Raw genomic sequence first — 7,667 nt, 5'->3', positions numbered from 1 at the left:
AAATAAAAAGTAAAGTGTCATTGGTATATGATAACTTAGTTCAAGCTTACTTGGAGTTGGAAATTAACTTCCCTGTGGAACCTCCATGTATAACCTGATTCCAAATTTTAATCCACTGATATCGTTCTTTGCTTAGAGATTAATTATCATGCTTTAGACCCAATACCTAATAGAGATAGTTGAAAGTGTTTTTCATGTACACGTACCACATGTGCCACCAACTTTTAATTAAGAAAAAAATCAATTTAGTATATGATGCTTTCATTAATTAATTTATTTATTTTTGCTAAACTATTATATATAAAAAAAATATGCTTTCTAATTAACCATAAAAGCCTTCTCAAAAAAAAAAAAAAAAAAAAAAAAACCATAAAAGGAGTTAGCTACCCCAGTTAAAAGTTAAAACATATCAAGAAAGAATTTTGATGGCCATTTTCAATTCACATAACAATTTCAATAAAGAAAATGGGTTAGATATATTAACTGTGGTTTTCACAATATCATTAGCTACCCCACTCAGCTATTTTTATACTAGTATTATCAATATTATTGGATCCAAGACCTAATTAGCATTATTGGCAGTATTAGCTGTTTAGGCATATTGCATTATTGCTCAATTGCTTTTCCAAAACTCATCCTGATAGTTCTTCGAGCGATTTTTATTATGCACATGAATTTCGGGTTAACGTACTAGAGACAGAAAACTACAGTACTGTTTTCCTATGTCACCTTTTTCTATTTACTATTTCTAATAATTAGGTAATCAAAAGGCAGAAAAAATTGTTCACTGTCACTTTATGTTCCCTCCTTGGCTGCTGCTCTCATCTTATACAGTAATACCTTGAATAAAAGCAATATTCTTCTCATGGGACATTAGGACCGAAGAGGAGAGGAAAAGATTTGCTAAGGTATTGCACCTGTGCAATTACTCTCAACGATTGAGATTAAGAGTATAAAAAAACAACTCTCAATCTTAACTCTTAAGTAATGAAAAAATTAGAAAAAAAGAAGAAGATAAGAATGAGAGTAATTACATATGTCGCAATACCCACCCGATCCAAATTTGAAAAAAAAAAAGTTGGTATGAACGTATGTTAATCCAAGGTGGAAGAAAAAATGATTTGTTGTAAATTGATAAGCCAATCGGGATTGTTAATAAATCTCAGGGAGCCAACATGTCACTTTGTTTGATTTTAATGCAATGTGGTCCTAGAATAAGTGACGTTCCTTACAATTTATGCATGGAAAATGGCATTTGACCTATTCCGAGGCATCCCTTTGGGGATCACTTCGGATTATGAGTCATTTCCGAATGCCTAGTTACCTTAAACAGGTTTGAATCCTCTCCATTTCTAAGAAAGGATCCTTATCCAGGAGGGCATCATTTAATGTTTGAACCTTTAAGTCATGGAGGTTTTTTTTTTTTTTTTAAATTATTTTAAATTTTATCCGGAAATTTGTTTCAAAGTTTTATCTATGATTGTAAAAAAATTATTATTGCCTCTAGTCCATAAATCATATTCTCTTAAGAACGAAGTGAGACAAACCTTTTGTTGAAACTTGAAAGGGTCATAAGTCCAATTTCAAATAACTTTATTTAGGCTGGTGAATAAACATATTGCTCCAAAAGATAAGCTGTATCCGGTCATTACCACAACAGATGCACAACTCGAGCCCTATAGTGTAAAAGTCATGCAGCTCTTTTGTAATTAGCCTAGCAGCTACAAAATGGGTAATTATTGGGTATTCTCAGAGTACCATAAATGCGTACTCTATCATCTCACATAACTGTGGGTCCCATTAATTAAATTAATGGTGGGACCCACGATTCATGTGAGAGAGGAGGAGTATGCATTTATGGTACTCTCAGATAGGGATGGCCATACCCATTGGGTAATGGATATCCAACCCTACCCGATCCAAATGTTCCGGGTAATACCCGGCTCTTCATGGGTAGAGCTTAACCGGGTAGGGTATGGATATTACCCGAATTATTCAAGTAGGGTATGGATATTATCCATACCCGACCCGTATTTAAAAAAAAAAACCCCTAAACCTCTCTCACACTCAGACACTCTCTCTCCTCATCCTCACCGTCACTCACACTCAGACACTCTCGTTGCCTCTCCTCTCCTCACCGTCACTCTCTCTCTCTCTCTCTCTGTGTTCTGACTCGGTTGAGCCAACGATCTGCAAGTGTTCAGCTTCTTGGAGCTGAAATCGGCAACTAGAGGGTTCAACAAGTCGTTGCTGATTGGGGAAGGTGGGTTTGGGTGCATCTTCAGAGGCCTCGTTAGGGTTTCTGATTCCAAAATTGAAGTCGCTATTAAACAGTTGAACCGAAACGGTTTCCAGGCAAGCCCAATTCCTTCCTATCAATCATGTGCATTATTGTTTTTAGGGACTTCTTTTGGGATGTTCAATTGTTTTTATGATGCGAGTGTGGTTTGTCTCTGATGGGTATGAGTTCAATGTTGTTACTGCTGTTTGGTTGCTTAGAAATTGGTGAAAATACAGATGGGAATAAGTTCAATTTTTAATTTTTTTGGGTTTATGGACTTTTTGGGATGTTCAATTGTTTTTCTAATGTGAATGTGGTTTGTCTCTGATGGGTATGAGTTCAATGTTGTTTATGATGTTTGGTTGCTTAGAAATTGTTGGGAAAAAAAGATGGGCATAAGTTCAATTTTTGATGTTTATGTGTTCATGGACTTTTTGGGATGTTCAGTTGTTCTTCTGATGTGGGTGTGGTTTGTCTGTGATGGGTATGAGTTCAATGTTATTGCTTGTTACCGCTGTTTGGCTGCGGAGAAATTGATGACAAAAAGATGGGCATAAGTTCAATTTTTGTTTTTAAATGTGTTTTTGGACTTTTGGGATGTTCAGTTGTTTTTCTGATGTGGGTGTACTTTGTCTCTGATGGGTATAAGTTCAATGTTGTTTTTGCTGTTTGGTTGCAGAGAAATAAGTGGGAAAACAAAAGATGATGATGTGTTAGGTATTGGGTTCTGAGTAAAAATTAGGAAAATTAAACTAACTTAAATTCCCAAGTCTTCAACTTTATGTGTGAGATAGCTGAGTTCAATTCAAAATATATCTAGCACAAATGTACAATTGTTTAACGGTTCAAGTTTCAATTTTTGATTTTTGATTTTTTTTTTTGATAAGTAAAAAAACGTTGTACAGATGGGTATACAATTTTATTTTTTATGTATTTACGAACTTTAACCAGATTTATCAGTAATCATTCTCTCTCTCTCTCTCTCTCTCTCTCTCTCTCTCTCTCTCTCTCTCTTTGCAGTTGCCTACATGTCTGCCACATCCTCTGCCTCAACCCCAGCCCCAAGGCCCCCAACTAGCACGACATCAGAATCACAATCGTTGTTTGGAGAGGAAGTTGAGTCCGTTCCAGTTGAGAATCCACAACAACAAGGCACTAAAAGAAGAACAACTTCAGATGTATGGAATCATTTTAGGAAAAAGAATATTGATGGGAAAGTTAAGGCCCAATGCAACTATTGTGGAAGACTTATGGCTGGAGCAAGTACATTGGGGACGACTCATTTAAAACTGCACATAGCAAAAAGTTGTCCAAGTGCTCCGAGGGAAGCAAGTCCTCCAGGGGAAGTAACAGATATTAGGAAGCAAGTTCTTGTCAAACAACACAATAGGACAAGAAGTAAAGGGATCTCAAGCCCTAGTGTTTTTAATGAAGAGGATCAGAAGGCTTTGAGGAGGGATCTTGCTCGAATGGTCATTTTGCATGAGTACCCTCTTGCAATTGTTGATCATGTTGGGTTTCGGGATTTTGTTGGTGGCCTTTGGCCAAATTTTAAGATAATAGGAAGAAACACATTGAAGCGAGATATCAAAAAAATTTATAATGAAAAGAAGCAGAAGACTATGGTAGAAATTGACAAGAATGCAAGTAAAGTTGCAATCACAACAGACTTGTGGACTGCAAACAACAGTAAGAGGTCATTCATGGTAATCACAGCGCACTACATAAATGAGTCTTGGGCTTTGGAAAGCCGAGTTATTAGGTATTTTTTTTTCTTTGGGGTCATTTTGCTGTACTAGTTTTTAGATTCTCAAGCAAGCTTATTAACTTTCTGCCTTCTTTAGTTAACCATATTTATGTTTATTTTTTTTTAGGTTTATTCTTATGCCATCTCCACATGATAAGTATTCTCTTTCTAAAATCCTTTTGGAGTGTCTTTCTAATTGGAACATTGATTTGAAGTTATCTGCCATAACTGTAGATAATGCTAGCAACAATGATGGCATGATGAAACTTGTTTCGGATAAGCTTCAAGCTAGTTCACTTATTTTTGGCAGGGAAGTCTGTTTTGTACCGTACTGGCCGGTATTTACCGTTCTGGCACCTTGGCCGGTACAAAAACAAGGTTGTTTCGTACCGAAAAATATACCGACCATACCGGGTTATTTCGGCCATACTGGAGGAAAATTTCAGATTCCAGCCAGTAAATGCATATCGGACCGGAAAAAGAATTATGTTTCTTTGTCACTCTCACCTTCCACCGGCGAGGCGGCGACGATCTCGACATTCTTGACCTCAAGTTGGGGTCATGGACTGATTTGGCTGCTGCTACTCCTTCATCTTCATCTTCTTCTTCTTCTTCTCCTCTCTCTTTCTCTAGCGTCTCTGCTACTTTCTCTTTCTCTCTCTCTTTCTCGGTTTTCTTTTTTTTTTTTTGAAACTTTTCTTTTTTCAAACCTCTTTGCCGGTCTGCCCAAGAAAAGACTTCATAGCCTTTTGATATTTTCAAAGCATCAGAAGATGGGTTGGCATTTATTGAGTGGGTGGGTCTTTGATTATTTAATAGGTTTTTTTTTTTTTTGGCTTCTCACTTTTATATTAATGATGATAACTCCAAAAAATATATATATAAAAAGTTGTCAAAGTAATATATTGAGTTATTAGAAATATAATTTTGTATATTATATAAAATAGTAAAAAATAGCGGTAAACCCGAAACGGTACACCGGTATTGACCGGTACCCGAAATATATCGTACTGTAGGCCAAATCGGTACAACCTCCAGTACAGTATTGACTTCCTTGATTTTAGGTGGAAAAGTGTTGCATGTGCGTTGTGTAGCACATATTCTGAATTTGGTTGTTCAAGAGGGTTTGAATGTAATTGGTGATGGTATTAAGAAGGTTCGAAGTAGTGTATATTTTTGGACACAATCACCAAAAAGAGCAGAAATTTTTGAAAAAATATCTCGCCAATCACATATTGCAAGTACTAAGGAATTGGTACTTGATTGTAGGATTCGTTGGAACTCCACATATTTGATGCTTTCAACTGCCTTGATTTATAAAGATGTATTTCCCTGTTTACTGTGTTGTGAGCCTCAGTATCAGTCTGCTCCAACTAATAGGGATTGGGAGGTAGCACAAATTGTTTGTGAGAAGTTGGGTTACTTTCATAAAGTTACTGAGTTGCTTTCTGGTACTGCCTACCCTACGGCTAATCATTATTTTCCTTCGGTCTTTCAGTTGAAAATGGAATTAAATCAGTAGCTTTCAAGTGAAGATGAGTTGGTTAAGAAAATGTCAACAAAGATGTTAGCTAAGTTTGATAAATATTGGAGTGACGTTCATGGCATCATGAGTTTAGCTATTGTTTTAGATCCAAGATATCAATTGATGTTATTGACATTTTATTTTAATAAAATTAATGGTAGTAAGGCTAACGAAGAAATTGACAAGGTTAAGAACCTTCTTTTTGACTTATTTGCGGAGTATGACATAGAAAACATTGATAAAGCAGTCATTTTTTCTGAAGCTTCATCTTCTACATCTACATCAAGTGCTTCACATGAACATGATGATACAATGAGGGATTATGATTTGTTTGTTAGTAATGCGACTACTAACATAGGCCAAAGGAGTAGGGATATTATATCGGAGTTTGAACTTTATGCTAGTGAGAAAGTGTCACCTAGAACTGAACAATTTGATGTTTTGGGTTGGTGGAAGCTAAATGGTAGTAAGTATCCTACCTTGGAACGCATTGCAAGGGATATTTTGGCTATTCCTATGACAATAGTTACCTCAGAGTCAGCTTTTAGCACTAGTGGGAGATTGTTGAGTCCACACCGTAGCTGTCTTCATCATGATACCTTAGAAGCATTGATGTGTGGGCAAAGTTGGTTATGGAGCAAACTTAAAGGTGTACATGCTACCATTCAAACCGTTCTTGATGATTATGAAGAAAATGAAGTGGAGGAAAGTCATGCCATGGAGCTTTTAGAATAATGGACGGGTATTATTTTTCTTGATTTTGGTCTATGTTTGGAAACTGGTACTTTAGTTTAGGTAGAGTTAGAATGATATGCTAATTAGAGAGAGGCGTAATGCATGCTACAGAAATCTGAATATAGACCTAAGTTTGTTATACATAAATTGAATAATAATTATTGAAGTACATTTGTTATACATATATTGACAAATCCATAAGCTCAAAAATACTAATTTGACAGGTCTTGCACGGTTAGTTGATGTTCCAAGGGATAAGAACATTACTGGTATGTTCTCTGTTTACCTTTGTTACCTCTATTTTCTCTACTGCTTTTTTTTTAAGAGCTCTTTCTGGTGAATTTGTGGTGACTGCTGACAAATATTTGGTGTTCCCAGCGCAGGAAAGCAACTTGCAGAAGATGTGGACTTTGCAAAACATAGACCTAAGTTTTGATGCAATTTTACATGTTGATCTTCACTACCATGGAAATAGTAGTATTTTCTGATGATAGTATATAATAGAGTTTAGATGACTTTTATTTAGTTTAGGCCTTGATGTTTTAGATGCTGCTTGATCGACTTTGTGTTGATAGGTTCCATGAAGTGAGTTGATAAGCAGTTGTCTTTCAAAGATATTTAATATTAAATGTTCTTAAAAGAATTTGTTTTTGACCCTAATATGTTCACTTGGATCCATAGAGTTGACTCTAATTTAGTTTAAATCTTGGTTTTATGCATTTTTTTAATAGTCCTTGCAGTTGGGTTTGATAATTTGTACTTGCCCATACTATTAATTTCTTGGTTGTGTGATTTGAAATCAATATGTTGGATGTATTTCATGTGTGTTCTGATACCTTTGGAGTTCTTAATCTGAGTTAGATTGTGTTGCCATGATCCACGTACGTAGTTCACTATGCAATTGGGTATTGACTTAGTTTAATCAATTTATCAATGAGCATTTTAGTAGTCTATCTTTCATTTTTATTCTCTTTCCTATAGCATAACCTCCAAATGGCATAATAAATGTATCAAGTTAGTCCTATAACCTTGATGTGAACGCCACATGATATTTTTGATTCTTGCTGCACATAAGTAAAAATTTTAACGGCAAGATTGTGGAATGACTTAGTACAATCATAATTTAGTTTAAATCTTGGTTTTATGCATTTTTTTAATAGTCCTTGCAGTTGGGTTTGATAATTTGTACTTGCCCATATTATTCTGTTTTTGAACTTGTTGCCTCTGCTGTGAGTATTACTACCACATCTCCACGATGAAGCACACTTTCAGCATTGGCATTTGTGAGTTTTTGAACTTACAACTGATGGAAGTATCTTTGGCATGTAGAAAAATGCAATCTGGTAGTGGCAAGTTATCTCTGCTATTTTTTTTAAATT

General features: G+C 35.6%; 1 pseudogene; it reads left to right on the top strand.

Annotated features, from left to right (window-relative positions):
• The first annotated feature begins 3,270 nt into the window (after positions 1 to 3,270).
• Positions 3,271 to 6,288, top strand: LOC142633269 (zinc finger BED domain-containing protein RICESLEEPER 2-like; annotated as a pseudogene).
• The last annotated feature ends 1,379 nt before the right edge of the window (positions 6,289 to 7,667 follow it).

This window comes from Castanea sativa, chromosome 5 (assembly GCF_040712315.1).
Source record: "Castanea sativa cultivar Marrone di Chiusa Pesio chromosome 5, ASM4071231v1".
Classification (NCBI taxonomy): Eukaryota; Viridiplantae; Streptophyta; class Magnoliopsida; order Fagales; family Fagaceae; genus Castanea; species Castanea sativa.
This window is presented reverse-complemented; position numbering and strand designations above follow the sequence as displayed.